Consider the following 19,051-nt stretch of genomic DNA (forward strand, 5'->3'; position numbering starts at 1 on the left):
TTATAAATACTTATATATTTGTGAATATATAATATATTACATATAACTTTATAAATGTATATTTACATATTTATGAATATATTATGTATTATTTATTTATATTTATAAATATAAATATATAAATATATATACTAGTCTATTGTACCACCTACTATTGTAAAGTATACACAAATGTATTATGAAAAGTTAAAATTTATAAGAACATAGGCATACAAACACTTATACACCATATATGGTGCCATTTGCAGTTGAGAGAAATATAAACAAACATAAAGATGCAGTATTATGTAATAACTGCGTAAAATTAACTGTAGCACATACCATACTACTGTGATAATTTTATAGTCACATCTTGTTGCTGTTGCAGTCAGCTCCAGTGTTGTATTTGCTTAACATGCCATGTGACACTAATCATCTCTGTGAGCAACTGGTCTCTGCAGTAAATTATGTATTGCAGTTAAGTGGTCTCTCACAGTCCTTGCATTGTCTTTCATTGTGTTTAGTGTGAAACCATAAATCTTAAATCGAGCTTATCCAACCTGCGGCCCCACTGCATGCAGCCCAGGATGGCTTTGAATATAGTCCAACACAAATTTGTAAACTTTCTTAAAATATTATGAGATTTTTTTGGTGATTTTTTAAAAGCCCATCAGCTATTGTTAGTGTTAGTGTATTTTATGTGTGTCCCAAGACAAATATTTTTCTTTCAGTGTGGCTCAGGGAAGCCAAACGATTGAATACCCCTGCTTCAAATTATACCACAAAGCTGATATGAAAGTGATTCTAAAAGTACCCACAAGAAGTAGAGATAAGTTATTACATTACAAGAAAAAAGAAAAAGTGAATTGCGGCCGGGCATGGTGGCTCACGCCTGTAATCCCAGCATTTTGGGAGGACGAGGCGGGTGGATCACCTGAGCTTGGGAGTTCGAGACCAGCCTGACCAAAATGGAGAAACCACAGCTCTACTAAAAATACAAAATTAGCCATGTGTGGTGGCACATGACTGTAATCCCAGCTACTCAGGAGGCTGAGGCTGGAGAATTGCTTGAACCTGGGAGGTGGAGGTTGCGGTGAGCCAAGATCATGCCATCGCACTCCAGCCTGGGCAACAAGAACAAAACTCCATCTCCAAAAACAAAACAAAACAAATCAAAAACAAACAAACAAACAAACAAAGTTGGATTGCATGATATGTGCCACAGACTGAGGTCTGCAGCTATGGTTGCCCACCATTTTCAAGATAAATGAATCCAGTATAAGTACCATCATAAAAAAAGAAAAGGAAATTTGTAAAGCTGATGCTGTAGCTATGCTAGTAAGTGTGAAAATCCTACACTTTTTACAAAACACCTTTTTTTCTCATATTGAAAATGCTGCTTTTGTGTGGGTACAGAATTGCTGTAAGAAAGGCATACAGGCTGAGTGCAGTAGCTCACACGTGTAATCCCAGCACTTTGGGAGGCTGAGGTGGATCACTTGAGACCAGTCAGGACAACAAAGCAAGACCCCATCTGTAAAAAAATAAAAATAAAAAAATTTATCCAGGTGTGGTGGCACGTATTTGTAGTCCTGGCTACTTGGGAGGCTGAGGTGAGAGGATTTTTTGAGCCAGGAGGTCAAGGCTGCAGTGAGCCATGATCATGCCATTGCATTCCAGCCTGGGTGAGAGTAAGACCCTGCCCAAAAAAAAAAAAAAAAAAAAAAAAAGAAGAAGAAGAAGAAGAAGAAAGGACACGTATAGACAAATATTATTCAATGAAAAGCAAAGTGATTATATCACAACTTAAAGCAAAAGGAAGGTGAAAAAGCGAATGGCAGCAAAAGATGGTTTGATAACTTTAGAAATAAGTTTCACTTAAAAAATCTCAGGATAGGGCAGGGCATGGTAGCTCACGCCTGTAATTCCAGTACTGTGGGAGTCCGAGGTGAGTATATTACTTGAGGCCAGGAGTAAGAGACCAGCCTAGATAACACTGTACGTTTTTGTCTCTACTAAAAATACAAAACTTAGCTGGGTGTGGTGGTGCATGCCTGTAATCCCAGCTGCTTGGGAGGCTGAGGCATGAGAATCACTTGATCCTAAGAGGTGGAGATTGCAGTGAGCCAAGATTGCACCACTGCACTTCAGCCTGGGTGACAGAGCAAAGCTCTATCAACAACAACAACAACAACAAAGTCAATGTAACAAGATAACAAGAGAAGCTGCTTCTGCTGACCAAGAGGCAGCAGATGAGTTCCAGATGCTATTTAGAAAATAATTGAGAAGAAAGGATGTCTGTCCAAACAGGTCTTTAATGAAGACCAACGTGCCCATTCTGGAAAAAAAAAAAAAGCCACAAAGGACATTGATTAGTAAGGAAGAGAAGTGAGCACCAGGACTTAAGGCAAGAAGGTATAGACTAACTCTAGTGTTTCGTGAAAATATGGTCAGGTTTATGACCAGGACTGCACTTACAAAGCTGCTAACCCCAGAACATTGAAGGAAAAAGATAAACACCAGCTGCCAGTCTTTTGATTGTGTAACAAGAAGGCCTAGACAACTAGAACACTTTTTCTTGATTGGTTTCTACTGATGCTTTGTCTCTGAAGTCAGGAAGTACCTTGCCACAAAGTGACTGCCTTTTAAAATTCCTTTGATATTGGATAATGACCCTGGCCACCCAGAACCCTAAGAGCTCAACGCCGAAGGTGTCAAAGCTTGCCCCTAAACACAACATCTCTAAATCAGGCTCTAGCTCAGGAGGTCATGAGGACCTTTAAAACTCATTACACACGTTACTGTATGGAAAGGACTGTCAGTGCTATGGAAGCGAACTCTGATAGAAAGAATATCATGAAAGGAAGCAAACTCTGCTAGAGAGAGTATCATGAAAGTCTGAAAGGTTTACACCATTGTTATAGAAAAAGCTGTGAAATCCATCAAGCCTGGAGCAATAAATTTCTTCTGGAGGAAACTGTCCAAATGTTGTGCATGACCTCACAGGATTTAAAACAGAGCTGATCAAAGAAATCATGAAAAAAATTGTGACTATGGCCAAAAAGGTGTGTGGGGTGAATGGTTTCAAGATATGAATCTTGGAGGAACTTAGAGCTAATAGATACCACACCAGAGGAATTAACAGGAAATGGCTTGGTGGAGATGAGTGCCAGGTAATGAGGAAGAAGACATAGGGGAAGCAATACCAGAAAGCAAATTGTCATTAGACAATCTGGCAGAAGGGTTCTGATTATTCAAGATTGCTTTTGACTTCTTTTATGACACGAACCCTTCTATGCATGGACACTGAAACCAAAGCAAATGATGGAAGAAGGACTAGTACTGTATAGAAACATTTTTATACAGAAATGAAAAAGCAAAAAAGTCAGACAGGAATTATAATGTTTCTGTAAAGTTACTGTAAATGTGCCTGCCTTTCCTGTCTCCTTTCTTCCTCCTCCACCTCTTCTACCGCTGCCACTCTTGAGACAAGACCAACCCCTTCCTCCTCCTTCTCACCCTACAAAATGTGAAGATAACGAAGATGAAGATCTTTATGATGAGCCACTTCCACTTAATAAATAGTAAGTATATTTTCTCCTTTATATACTTTTCTTAACAACAATTTCTTTTCTCTAGCTAACTTTTGTAAGAATACATTATACAATAGATGTAGCATGCAAAATATGTATTAATCAACTATGCTATTAATAAAACTTCTGATCAACAGTAGGCTATTAGTAGTTAAGTCTTGGGGAATCAAAAGTTAAATGGGCATTTTTACTGTTCGAGGGGTCGATACCCCTAACCCCCATGTTGTTCAAAGGTCAACTGTACGTGGAATTATGTATGGCCTTTTGTATCCAGCTACTTTCATTTAACACAATGCTTTTGAGAGTCATCAATGTTATTTTATATATATATATATGTATCAGTTTGCTCCTTTTTTATGTTGTTATGTGCATTGCTAGTTTTTTTCATTGTACTGTGTGGATATCACTAGTTCATTCATTTTTATTGTTTTGTATCCCACAATTTGTTTATCCATTCACCAGTTGATGGGCATTTGGGTTGTTTCTAGTTTTTTGCTATTATGAGTAAAGCTGCTATGAACATCCACATGCAACTTCTTGTGGATATATGCTTTAATTCCTCTTGGGTAAAAACAAAGGAGTGGGATTACTGAGTTATATTATGTTTTTATATGCATGGTTATGTTATGTTATATTTAACTCTCTGAGAAACTGCTAAATTGCTCTCCAAAATGGCTGTGCAGTTTCACTATCTTACTAGTGGTTAATTAGCATTCCAGTTGCTCCACATTCTTACAAACACTTGACATTTTCAGTCTTTTTAATTTTAGCAATTCTAGTGGGTGTATAGTGGCATCTCATTGTGATTTTAAATCACATTTCTCTGATGACTAATGATGCTGAGAATATTTTAAAGTGTTTATTTGCCGTTTGTGTATATTCTTTGTTAAAATAGCTGTCAAAGTCATTTGCCTATTTTAAAAGTTGAATTCTTTCTCTTTATTTTTATTACATTGTAAGAGTTTTTAAATTAATACATTTAGATTTACTTTAATATAGGCCAATATCCCTGGTGAACATTGATGCAAAAATCCTCAACAAAATACACACAAACCAAATTCAACAACACATTAAAAAAAATCATTCATCATGACCAAGTGGGATTTATCCAGGGACTCAAGGGTGGTTCAAAATACACAAATCAGTGTGATACATCATATCAACAGAATGAAGGACAAAAACCACATGATCATTTCAACTGATGCTGAAAACACATTTGATAAAATTCAACATCCCTTCACGATAAAAACTATCAAACTGGGTGTAGAAAAAAATACTTCAATACAATAAAAACCATATATGACAGACTCATAGCTAGTATCATACTAATTGGGAAAAACTAAAAGCCTTTCCTCTAAGATCTGGAAAATGAAAAGGATACCTACTTTTACCACTGTTATTTAACATAGCACTGGAAGTCCTAGCTAAAGCAATCAGACAAGAGAAAGAAATAAAGGGCATCCAAATCAGTAAAGAGGAAGTCAAACTGTCACTGTTTGCTGATGATCATTTACCTTGAAAACCCTAAAAACTCCTCCAGAAAGCTTCTAGAACTGATAAAATAACTCAGCAACATTTCCAGATACAAAATTAATGTACACAAATCAGTAGCTCTTCTATACACCAACAGTGACCAAATGGAGAATCAAATCAAGAATTCAACCCATTTTATAATAGCTGCAAAAAAGTAAAATACTTAGGAATATACTTAACCAAGGAGGTAAAAGACCTCTATAAGTAAAATTACAAAACACTGCTGAAAGAAATTATAGACGACACAAACAAATGGAAACACATCCCATACTCATGGATGGGTAGAATCAGTATTGTGAAAATGACCATACTGCCAAAAGCAATCTACAAATTCAGTGCAATTCCCATCAAAATACCACCATCATTCTTCACAGAATTAGAAAAAACAATTCTAAAATTCACATGGAACCAAAAAGGAGCCTGCATAGCCAAAGCAAGACTAAGCAAAAATAACAAATGTGGAGGCATCACATTATCTGATTTCAAACTATGCTATAAAGTCATAGTTACCAAAACAGCATGGTACTTGTATAAAAATAGGCACATAGACCAAAGGAATAGAATAGAGAACTGAGAAATAAACCCAAATAGTCACAACCAACTGATCTTCAACAAAGCAAACGAAAACATAAAGTGGGGAAAGAACACCATTTTCAAAAAATGGTGCTGGGATAATTGGCTAGCCACATGTAGGAGAATGAAACTGAATCTTCATCTCTCAGCTTATAAAAAAATCAACTCAAGATGGATTAAGGACTTCAATCTAAGACCTAAAACTATAAAAACTCTATTCTAGAAGATAACATTGGAAAACCCTTCTAGACATTGGCTTAGGCAAGGATTTCACGACCAAAAACCCAAAAACAAATGCAATAAAACAAAGATAAATGGCTGAGACCTGATTAAACTAAAGAGCTTTTGCATGGCAAAAGGAACAGTTAGCAGAGTAAACAAGCAACCCACAGAGTGGCATAAAATCTTCACAATCTATACATCTGACAAAGAACTAATATCCAGAATCTACAAGGAGCACCAACAAATTAGAAAAAAACAAAAAATCCCATTAAAAAGTGGGCTAAGAAAATGAATAGACAATTCTCAAAGATATACAAATGGCCAAGAAGTATATGAAAAAATGTTCAGCATCACTAATGATCAGGGAAATGCAAATCAAAACCACAATGTGATACCGCCTTAGTCCCGCAAGAATTGCCATAATAAAAAAATTAAAAAAACAGTAGACATTGGTGTGGATGCAGTGATCAGGGAACCCTTCTACACTGTTGGTGGGAATGTAAACTAGTACAACCACTATGGAAAACAGTGTGAAGATTCCTTAAAGAACTAAAAATATAACTACCATTTGATCCAGCAATCCCACTACTGGGTGTCTACCCAGAGGAAAAGAAGTCATTGTAAGAAAAAGATATTTGTACATGGATGTTTATAGCAGCACAATTTGCAATTGCAAAATCATGAAACCAACCCAAATGCCCATCAATCATCAAGTGGATGAAGAAACATCCACTTGATGTTATAAATATATGATGGAATACTACCCAGCCATAAAAAGGAATGAATTAACAACATTAGCAGTGACCTGGATGAGACTGGAGACTATTATTCTAAGTGAAGTAACTCAGGAATGGAAAATCAAACATTGAATGTTCTCACTGATACGTGGGGGGGGGGGGGGGGGGCACAAAGGTATAAGAATGACACAATGAACTCTGGGGACTCAGGGGGAAGGATGGGAGAGGTGCGAGGGATAAAAGATTACAAATAGGGTGGAGTGTATACTGCTTGGGTGATGGGTGCACCAAAATCTCACAAATTACCACTAAAGAACATACTCATGTAACCAAACACCATCTGTACCCCAATAACCTATGGAAAAAATTTAAAAATGGATTCTTTCTCTTTATTGTTGTCACATTGTAAGAGTTTATAAATTAATGTATTCTGGATATAACTTTAATATATGTAAGTTCTGTAAATATATTATCTAGATCTGATCTGCATTTGTGTTTTCTTAACAGTGTCTTTTGAAGAGGAAATTTTTAATTTTGATGAAGTCCATTTTATCAATTTTTATGGCTCATATTATTCTTATTTTAAGAATATTTGACCTTTAACTGAAGATGACAAAGATTTTGTCCTTGTGATTTTATTCTTGTGGTTTGCTTGTATAAATTAAAAATTATGTATTTTATGTTTTCTTCTGTGAGTTTTATAGTTTCATCCCCCACATGTAGACTTTTTACTCATTAGGAGCTAATTTTTGTATATCATATTATATAAGGGTCAATGTTTATATTTTTGCACATAGATATCCAATAGTTCCACATTATTTATTGCAAAAGCTATCCTATCCCATTGAATTACCCTGGCATTTTTGTTGAAAATCAGTTAAATAATATATAAATATTTAATTATAAAAATATATAATATATAAATTCATTTATTTATTTATTTCTGGACTCTATTCTGTTTCATATCTACATATCTGTTGCTATGACAATATCACATTGTCTTTTTACTGTAGCGGTGTAGTATCCCTTGAAATTTTATAGTGAAAGTCCTTCAAATTTGTTTTGTTTTACAAATTTGTTTTGGCTATTCTAGGTCCCTTGCATTTCTGTGTAAACTACAGAATCTGCTTGACAATTTCTGCAAATTAAAAAAAAAAAAAGGCCCGCCAGATATTTTTGGAAGGAGAAAGTATTGTGTTGAATTAATAGATCCATTTTGAAAATCTTGACCTTTTAATAACATTGAGTGTTCCATGACTTTCTATTTATTTAGGTCTCCCTTAATTGCTTTCAGCAATGTCTAATGTATAGTACTTTCACATGGCAAAAATTTTTTTCCTAAGTATTTTCTATTTTCAGGTTATATTGTAGATGGAATTTTAAAAATTTCATGTTTAAGTTTTTGTTGCTAATATATAGAAATGTAATTTATTTTTAAACATTGGCCTTGTATCTTGCTATGTTGGCAAACTTGCTTATTATTTCTAGTAGCTTTGTGATAGATTCATTTTAGCAGCTTTTTCATAGATGGTTTAGTTATTTTATACATTCTACCATGTGATTAGAGAATGAGGGTGGTTTTACTTCATCCTTTCTTATCTGGAAGTCTTTTATTTTATTTTACTTTTGTTTTATTAAACTAGTCAAACCCTCACACTGTTTAATATTAGTGGTAAGAGAAGACTTGCTTCTGATTTTAAGGGGTAACACTCAGTCTTACAATTTGAGGAATTTTCTATTTCTATTTTTATTGAGAATTATATGAGTAATGGCCCTTGGATGTGGCCAAATCCTTCCTGGATTTATTGAGATGTCCACATGGTTTTTCTTTTTTAGTCTGTGAATCTGGTGAATTATACTGTTTTATTTTTTAGTGTTAACTTTAACCATCAAATTGGGTATAGAACAAACATATCTCAACATAACAAAAACCATATATGACAGACTAATAGCTAGTATCATACTGAACGGGGAAAAACTAAAAGCTTTTCCTTTGAGATCTGGAACATGAAAAGGATACCTACTTTTACCACTGTTATTCAACATAATACTGGAAGTCCTAGCTAAAGCAAACAGACAAGAGAAAGAAATAAAAGGCATCCAAATGGAAAAGAAAGAAGTCAAATTATCCTTGTTTACAAATGATATAATTTTATATTTGGAAAAACCTAAAGACTCAACAAAAGACTATTAGAGCTTAAAAACAAATTCAATCAAGCTGCAAGATACAAAATAAACTTACAAAAATTAGTAGCATTTCTATATGCCAACAGTTTAGAATCTGAAAAAGAAATCAAACAAATAATTCTATTTACAGTAGCTACAAATAAAATAAAACACCTAGGAATTAACCAAAGAAGTGAAAGATCTCTACAATAAAAATTATAAAATGTAGGTGAAAGAAATTGAAGAGGACACATAAGAATGAAAAGATATTCCATGTTGATGAATTGGAAGAATCAATATTGTTAAAATGTTCATACTACCTAAAGCAATCTACGGATTCAATGCAATCCTTATCAAAATACCAATGACATTCTTTGTATAAATAGAAAAATCAACTCTAAAATTTATATGGAACCACAAAAGGCCTGGAATACCAAAACCATTTTGAGCAAAAAGAACAAAACTGGAGGAATCACATTACCTGATTTCAAATTATACTACAAAGCTATAGTAACAAAAGAGCATGGTACTGTCATAAAAGCAGACACATAGACAAGTGGAACAGAATAGAGAACTCAGAAACAAATCCATATATCCACAGTGAATTCATTTTTTACAAAGGTGCCAAGAACACACACTGGGGAAAGGACAGTGTCTTCAACAAATGATACTGGGAAAATTGGATATTCATATGCAGAAGAATGAAACTAGATCCCTGTCACTCACCACATACAGAATCAAAGAAAAAAATGGATTAATGACTTAAATGTAAGACCTCAAATTATGAAGCTATTAAAATAAAACATTTAAGCAACTCTCCAGCACATTGGTCTAGGCAAAGATTTCTTGAGTAATAGCCCACAAACACAGGAAATCAAAGCAAAAGTGGACAAATTGGATCACATCAAGTTAAATACCTTCTGGCATAGTAAAAGAAACAATTGACCAAATAGAGAGACAACCCACACAATGAGAGAAAATATTTGCAAACTATCCATCTGACAAGGGATTAATAACCAGAATATATAAGGGGCTTAAACAACTCTATAGAAAAAAAAATCTAATAATCCAGTTAAAAATGGTCAAAAGATCTGAACAGACATTTCTCCAAAATATACATACGAATGACAAATAGGTATATGAAAGGCCCAACATAATTAATCATCAGAGAAATGCAAATCAAAATCACAATGAAATACCACCTTACCCCGTTAAAATGACTTTTATCCAAATAGGCATAATAAATACTGGTGAGGATGTGGGGAAAAGGGAACCTTCATATTCTGTTGGTAAAAATGTAAATTGGTACAACCATGATGGAGAACACTTTGGAGGTTCCTCAAAAAACTAAAAATAGAGCTACCATGTCATCCAGAAATCCCACTCCTAGGTATAAACCCCAAATAAAGGAAATCAGTATATTGAATAGATATCTGCACTGCTATTTTTATTGCAGCACTGTTTACAGTAGCTCAGATTTGGAAATAACCTAAATGTCCATCAATAGATGAATGGATTAAAAAAAATGGTACATATACACAATGGAGTACTATTCAACCACAAAAGATGAGGTCCTGTCATTTGCAAAAACATGGATGGAACTGGAGGTCATTATGTTAAGTGAAATAAGCCAGACAGAGAAAGACAAACTTCACATGTTATCACTTATTTGTGGGAGCTAAAAATTTTAAAAGTTGAATTCATGGAGTTAGAGAGTAGAACGATGGTTACCAGAGGCCAGGAGGGATAGTGGAAATGGGGAATGGGGATAGTTAATGGGTATAAAAATATAGTTAGACAGAATGAATAAGATGTAGTGTTTGATAGCACAACAGGGTTATTACTATCTGTACATTTATTTATTGTACATTTCAAATAACTTATTTTACATGTAAATAAATTAAATGTGTAAACTAAAATAGTATAATTGGTTTTTCTTTGTAACACAAAGAAGGGATAGATGCTTAAGGTGATGGATATCCCATTTACTCTGATGTGATTAGTATGCATTGTATGCCTGTATCAAAATATCTCATGTACCTCATAAATATATACTTACTATGTACCTAGAAAAATGAAAAATAGAAAAAGTCACAAAATAACATGTATCCCAAAAATATCTACACCTATTAGATATCAATTAAAATTAATTTTAAAACTTTAAATAAAAAATATAATAGAATATAAAAATTGCCCACAATCCCATTAAAGAGAAATAACCATCATCGGCATTTTGGGTTATTTTCTTTCCTTCATTCTCCCATCCTTCTTCTCCTAATTTAAATTCTATGAATTTAAATAGGACATATATGTAACTGGATGTTGAGGGACATCTCACCCGTTTCCCTGGAGTTGGCACAGAGGACCCAAAGCTCAGGGCAGAGAGCCATTGGTTACCCCACAGTCAAAAAGAGATCTTCAAACAACTGGGGTCCAACTGCTCACTCGGAATTTATCAAGAAGTGGCCAAACTTCTCTAGTAAAGCAAAAGTCTGCTGGTGAGGGAGATTGAGGTGCATCAGAATCTCAAATGGTCTGCCCTATAGGGAGGACTGCACCACACCTCCCTCCAAAGCTAAAGGGCCTAGAATTGTCCAAAGATGGGGGTAGGTCTACAAGAATGAGGAATTGGTCTTTTTCCCCTGGGGAATTCTCTGCTGAAACCCTGTGCTTTTAGGTCAGCTCTGTGCAAAAGAGAGATCTAAATAGCATGCAAAAAGAGAACGGAAAGCTGAAGGAGGAGCAGTCTCACTACTTGGCAAGGTGAGCATGTATAAGCTCCTTCTGGGACTAAAGGATACCTTGAAAGTAACCTAGTTTGATTAAACTTGCCTCTATAATACTCAAGATATCATTTCCTAAAGTGATGGGGTTCCTACCATCCAGACACTGCAGATTGTACCTTTGGAACAGTAGCTGAAGAACATTTGGAGTTTCCTGGTGGCAGAGCTCCCATAAGATTCCATGCCATGAGGAAGTTCATTTGAGCAGTCAGAGAGTCTTCAAGTAACACCTGCCACATGGAGGGCTCCTATGTCAGGGGTTGTGAATCAGAGAAGCCAGCAGAGAAACCTACAGAGAATCATATTGGTGGTCCGGTTATGGAAAGGCTAGTCTCATTTCTTTCATCCTTCTTCCCAGGTTCCAATCCTTAAAAAGGCTGGTCCCAGAAAAAAAGAGAAGAAAGAAGAAGGGAAGGTGGATCTTTTCCCTGTCCATGTCTTTTATGAGGGAAGCTGGGTCAGTGCTGGGCTGTGGGTAGGAAAGGGAATGAATAAGTATTCTAGGTTTTCCAATTTGTTGGCACATACTTTTTCATAATAGTCTCTAATGATTCATTGTATTTCTGCGGTCTCAGCTTTTATGTCTGCTTTTTTGTTTCTGATGTTATTTATTTGGGTCTTCTTGCTGCATTTTTTTTTTTTTTTTTTTTTTTTTTTTTTTTTTTTTTTTTTTTTTGGAGACAGAGTCTTGCTGTATCACCCAGGCTGGAGTGTGGTGGTGCAATCTTGGCTCACTGCGACCTCCACTTCCTGCATTCCTGCATTCAAGCAATTCTCCTGCCTCAGCCCCCTAAGTAGCTGAGATTATAGGCACGTGCCACCATGCTTGGCTAATTTTTGTATATTTGTAGAGACAGAATTTTGCCATGTTGGCCAGGTTGGTCTTGAACTCCTGACCTCAAGTAATCCACCCTGCCTTGGCCTCCCAAAGTGCTGGGATTATAGGTGTGAGCCACTGCTTCCAGTCTGAGTCTTCCTTCTTTTTTCCTTAGTCTAGCTAAGGGTTTGTCAATTTTGTTTATCTTTTCAAAAATCAATATTTTGTTTCATTGATCTACATTTTTTAATCTCAATTTTATTTATTTCTGCTATGATCTTTATTATTTCTTTCCTTCTACTAATTCTGGGCTTGGCTTGTTCTTGCTTTTCTAGTTCCTTGAGGTGCATTATTAGGTTGTTCATTTGAAGTCTTTTTCATTTTTTGATATAGGCATTTATTGCCATAAACTTCCCTCTTAGTACTGTTTTTGCTATATCCTACAGATTTTGGTATGTTGCACTTTCATTTTCGTTTGTTTTAAAATGTTTTTAAATTTCCTTTTTAATTTCTTCATTGACTCATTGGTCATTTTGGAGCAGGCTGTTTAATTTCCATGTGTTTATGAAGTTTCCAAGTTCCTCTTGTTATTTATCTTTAGTTTTTTTCATTGTGGTCAGAAAAGATATTTGACATAATTTCTACATTTTTGAATTTGTTAAGACTTGTTTTGTGGCCTAAGATGTGACCTCTTCTAGAGAACACTGCATGTTTTGAAAAGGATGTGTATTCCACAGCAGTTGTGTGAAATGTTCTGTAAATGTAGTTAAGTCTGGTGTGTAGTTTAACTGTTGTTTCTTTGTTGATTTTCTGTTTGGATGATCTGTCCATTACTGTGAGTTGGGTGTTGAAGTCCTCAACAATTATTTTATTGCAGTCCACCTCTCCCTCTGGATCTACTAATGATCGCTTTATATATGTGGGAGCTCCAGTGTTGTTGGATGCATAGATTTTTAAAGTATTTTTTATATCCTCTTGCTGAATTGACCACTTTATCATTATATAGTAACTTTCTTTGTTTTTTACATTGTTTGATTTGTAATCTATTTTACCTGATATAAGTATAGCTCTACTGCTGTTCTTTTATTTCCGGTTGCATAGAATATCTTTTTCCACCCCTTTGCTTTCAGTCTACATGTGTCTTTCTTTTCCTTTTTACTTTCTTTTTTTGTTGTTGTTGAGATAGGGTCTCACTCTGTCAGCCAGGCTGGAGTACAGTGGCACAATCACAGCTCATTGCACCTCCTGAACTCAAGTGATCCTCCTACCTTAGCCTCCTGAGTAGCTTAGGACTGCAGGTGCACACCACCATGCCTAGCTAATTTTTAAAACTTTGTGTAGAGATGTATCTCCTTGTTGTCCAGGCTGGTCTTCAGCTCCTAACCTCAAGAAAATCTGCTGTCTCAGGCTTCCAAAAAGCTAGGATTCCAGGTATGGGCCACTGCACTTGGCCCTATGTATGTCTTTATAGGTGAAGTGGGTTTCTTGTAGGCAGCAAATAATTGGGTCTTGTTTCTTTATTCATTCAGCCACTCTGCTTTTTAATTGGAGAACTGAGTCCATTCTGTATTGTTATTAATAAGTAAGGACTAACTAATGCCACTTTATTGCTTATTTTCTGGTTATTTTGTAACTCTTTTCTTTTCTTTCTTATTGTCCTTCTTTGTGTTTAAGTTACTTTCTCTGATAGTATGTTTTAGCTCATTGCTTTTTATTTTTACTGAAGTTTTTAATGGGTTTTTGCATTGCGGTTACAGTGAGTCTTAAAAAAATCATCTTATAGATATAAAAAGTTGTAAAGAGATGACAACTTATCATAGATCACAAAGAATAGAAACAACCCCTACCCTTTAATTTTAACCTCCCAGCCATTTTGACTTTTATTAGTCTTAATTTACATATTTTTATATTACCTATCTTTTAATAGGCAGCTGTAGCTATTTTTGTTTTCTATAGACTTGTCTTTTGGACTTCATACTAGAGTTATGAGTGGATTGTGCCCCACAATTACAGTATTATTCTCAATTTGTCCAAATCCTTAATTTTACCAGTGGGTTTTATACCTTTCAATTCTTTGGAATTCCCCCCCCCCCCCCCCTTTTTTGTTAGTGTTTTTTTTTTCTGTCTGATTGAAAAACTCTTTTTAGCATTTCTTGTAAGGTAGGTCCAGTGGTGGTGAATTCTCTCACCTTTTGTTTGTCTGAAAAAGACTTTATCTCTCCTTTGTATTTATAAGATAGCTTTGCTGGATACAGAATTCTTAGATGGCAGGCTTTTTTTCTTTCAACACTTTGAAAATGTTATTCAATTCCCTTCTGGCCTGTATGGTTTCCATTGAGAAGTCTGTTCTCAGATGAATTGGAACTACATGATATATTATTTCTTTTCTCTTGTGGATTTTAGGATTTTCTCTTTGTCCTTGGCCTTTGAAGTTTGATTATTATATGTCTTGGGATACTCTTACTTGGGTCAAATCTGTTTGGTGTTCCCTGACCTTCCTGTACCTTAACATTTATATCTTTGTCAGGTTTTGGAAAGATTATTATTATTGCTATTTATTTAAATAAACTTTCTACTTCTTGCTCTTGCTCAACTTCTCTTAAACACCAATGATTCTTAGATTTGGTCTTTGGAGATAATTTTCATTATCTTGTAGGTGATCTTCATTGATCTTCATTGTTTTTTCCTTTTCTTTTCCTCCTTTTTCTGTGTGTTTTAAAATAGCCTGTCGTTGAGTTCACTGATTCTTTCCTCTGCTTGATCCATTCTGCTGTTGAGAGCTGCTAATGAATTTTTTAATTCAACAAATGTATTTCTCCATTCCAAGATTTCGGTTTGATTTTTTAAAATTATTTCAATCTTTTTGTTATACTTCTCTGATACATTTCTGAATTGCTTTTCTATGTTATCTTGGAGATTTTGGCGTTTCCTTAAAACTAGTATTTTTGAATTAATGTTCAGAAAGCTCACATATCACTGTCTCATTAGGGTTAGTCACCTGCTTTGTTCATTTGGGGAGATCATATTTCCCTGTTTGCTGTGCTTTTTGTTTTTTGTTGATGTACATCTATCTCTTTGCATTAAAGGATTAGTTATTTATTAATTAGTCTTTTTTATGTGGCTTGTGTTCTTTTTTTTTTTTTTTAGTGAGTATATTTGCTTAGAGGTCCTTTACTGCTAGGTTGCTGCCTTCTTTTCAGCTCTAGATGGTGCCTTAAGCCCAGGCTCACCTTGACTCCAGTAAATAATTGCAGCACTGCCCTTCACAAATGGGGAATGTCTTAAAGGGAATGTCCGAGCAGTGTATGAAGGTTGGCTAGTGGTTCATGCCCAGGAGATCCATGGGACAAACATCCTACTGTGTGAAGCTACTGAATACCCACTCTGATTTGGCATTTCCTTTGGGCAAGTTATAGGAAAGAGTTTCCAGGGCTGGAGGTGGTAGTTCTGCCTTTTTCCTTTGTCTCTGCCTTTCTCAGGCATATTTTTTCCATCCAGGCATTCATGATGCTTCATGATGCTCCATGTTAAGGCAGGGACAGGTCTCCTATTTAGCTTTCTCCACGTCTTTTCATGGCTTAATAGCTCATTGCTTTTTATTGCTTAATAATGTGCCATTGTGTGGATGCACCACAGTTTGTTTATTCATTCATCTATTGAAGGACATCTTGGTTGCTTTCAAGTTTTGTCAATTATAAATAAGGATACCATAAACATTAGTGTGCAGGTTTTTGTGTGGACATTGATTTTCACTCACTTGAAGAGTCACAGTTGCTGGGTAATATGGTAAGAATAAGTTTAATTTTGTAAAAGGCTGCCAAACTGTTTTCCAACGTGGCTGCATTATTTTGCATTCTCACTAGCAATGAATGAATGAGAGTTCCTGTTATTCCACATCCTTACTGGCATTTAGTGTTGTCAGTGTTTGGATTTTCACTATTCTAGAAGGTGTGTAGTGGTATCTCATTGCTGTTTAATTTGCAATTCCCTAATGACACATGATATTGAGCATCTTTTCGTATGCTTATTTGCCATCTGTGTATCTTATTTGGTGAGGTTCAGATGATTTGTCCATGTTCAAATTGGTTTTTTTGTTTTATTGTCCTAGAGTTTTAAGAGTTCTTCGTATATTTTGAATACCAGTGCTTTATCAAATATGTTTTTTGCAAATATTTTCTCCCAAATGTTAACTTATCTTTTTATTCTCTTAACCATGTCTTTCTCAAAGTAGAGTTTTAAATTATAATTAAGTCCTACATATCAATTTCTTTTATAAATCATGTTTTTGATGTTGTATCTAAAAAGCCATTGCCAAGCTCAAGGTCAGTTAGATTTTCTCCTGTGTTATCTTCTAAGAGTTTTATAATTTTGTATTTTACATTTAGGTCTATAATTCTACACAAGTTTTTAAATGCTCTTCCTACATAGCTTATATATAGATCAGCAAATAACCTTGAGGATATTAGACGATTGTTTTTGCTTCTTAGCAATTCCCTTCTCTCCACAATCTTGACCCCTCAAGTCCTGACTTGCTGGGTAGCCCTGGACTTCAATTTCTTTCTTTCTAACCCTGTAAGGTTGCTGAAAGCTGTGCTCAGTTTCTGTGTCTTTTAGCATCTGCTTGTTTCTTTGCTTATAAGCCTGTCCATCCATGGTGTTTATGAACTGGAACTACCTTAAGGGGAAAAAACAGCATAGCATAGAATATCATGTTTACGTCAGTGAGTTTCCCTCATTTCTGAGGCCTTGAACCCTCATATCCAGGGTGATTCAGTAATTCTTTTATTTGTCCAAAGTAAGATTTTCTAAAAATTGAATCTATCTTTTTTAGTTGCTTCTGATAAGAAAATAGATCTGCTATGAACCAATCTTCTATTAATAAAACTGAAAGATATAGTTTAAAAGCACAGTTCACACGTATCTTTATTGCCTAAAATCCTTTAAAAGCTCTCCACTGCCACTGAATCTGGCATACATGGAAGAATATACCCCATTATATTCTTCATCCTGTGGTTCATGCCCATACTTCTGGGTCCAGTCTCTACTTCATGTACGCTTTCAAGCAATATAATAATTCACAATGTTTTCTCATATTTATGTGCTTTTGCTTCTGTTTTTTCTTTTACCCACAAAATTCTTATGATACTCCAAATTACCTAATTACTTATCTATCTAGCTTCAAATCAAATGTCACCTTTTCTGGGAAACATTCTCTGAGCTCTCTCCCTAGGAAGAATTAATAGTTTGCTGATTTACATTCTTATTGATTATATGACAAACTCCAATCACAGTACTTTTCACATTGCGTTTAACTAATTGTTTTTGTCTCCATCTCCTACCTCAGACTATTAACTTTTCTATTATCAGCACACAATAGGACATAGCATACAATAGGAGATCAACAGATAACTATTGAACCATTACATATGTGAACTGTTAAATCACCTGATTTATCTCACCCTAGGTTCTCACTCTCATGTTTTTTCCATCACTCAGGAACATAGTTAATTCATCCATTTAATTTTTTAAATTTACTAATTCAACAAAAATATACCAATTACCACCATGTGTCAGGTGCATTTCTAGGAAATACGGGGACTACAATGAAGAACAAAGTAGAATCAGTCATTGTCGTCATGCGGCTTCTAATCTAGAGGTGTTAGGCTTTGCTTTTGAAAATGTTTCCCACATGGTTGGCAGAAAGCCATTTCAGCTAGAATGTTTCCCTCTTGGCTTTCTTTCTTTATTATTTGTCTTAGATCTGTTGATACAGTTTGGCTCTGTGTCCCCACCCAAATCTCACCTTGAATTGTAATCCCCATGTTTTGAGGGAAGGACCCGTAATCCTCCTGTGTCGAGGAAGAGAAGGGATTGGATCATAGAGGCGGTTTCCCCCATGCTGTTCTCGTGATAGTGAGTTTTCATGTGAGCTGATGGTTTTAAAGTGTGACATTTCCTTGTTCTCACACACACTCTCTCCTGTCACCTTTTGAAGAAGGCGCCTGCTTCCCCTTTGCCTTCCACCATGATTGTAGCTTTCCTGAGCCCTCCTAACCATGCTTCCTGTTAAGTTTGCAGAACTGTGAGTCAATTAAGCCTTTTTCCTTAATAATTACCTAATCTCAGGAAGCATTCTTTTTTTATTTTTTAAATTTTACTTTTTGATAAGTTATTGGGGTACAGGTGATATTTGGTTACATGAGTAAGTTCTTTAGTGGATATTTGTGAGAACCTGGTACACCCATCACCTGAGCAGTATCACTGCGCCATATTTATTGTCTTGTATCCCTCACCCCCTTCCCACTCTTTCCTGCAAGTCTCCAATATCCATTATATCATTCTTATGCTTTGCGTCCTCATTGCTTAGCTCCCACATATCAATGAGAACATACGACGTTTGGATTTCCATTCCTAAGTTACTCCACTTGGAATTTTATATATATATATGAGTTTCTTTATCCACTCATTGATGGATGGGCATTTGGGTTGGTTCCACAATTTTGCTATTGTAAATTGTGCTACTATAAACATGCGTGTGCAAGTATCTTTTATGAATAATGATTTCCTTTTCTTCTGGGTAGATACCCAGTAGTGGGATTTGGTGGATCAAGTGGTAGTTCTGCTTTTAGTTCTTTAAAGAATCTCCAC

The sequence above is a fragment of the Rhinopithecus roxellana genome, chromosome 1 (assembly GCF_007565055.1).
Source record: "Rhinopithecus roxellana isolate Shanxi Qingling chromosome 1, ASM756505v1, whole genome shotgun sequence".
Taxonomy (NCBI): domain Eukaryota; kingdom Metazoa; phylum Chordata; class Mammalia; order Primates; family Cercopithecidae; genus Rhinopithecus; species Rhinopithecus roxellana.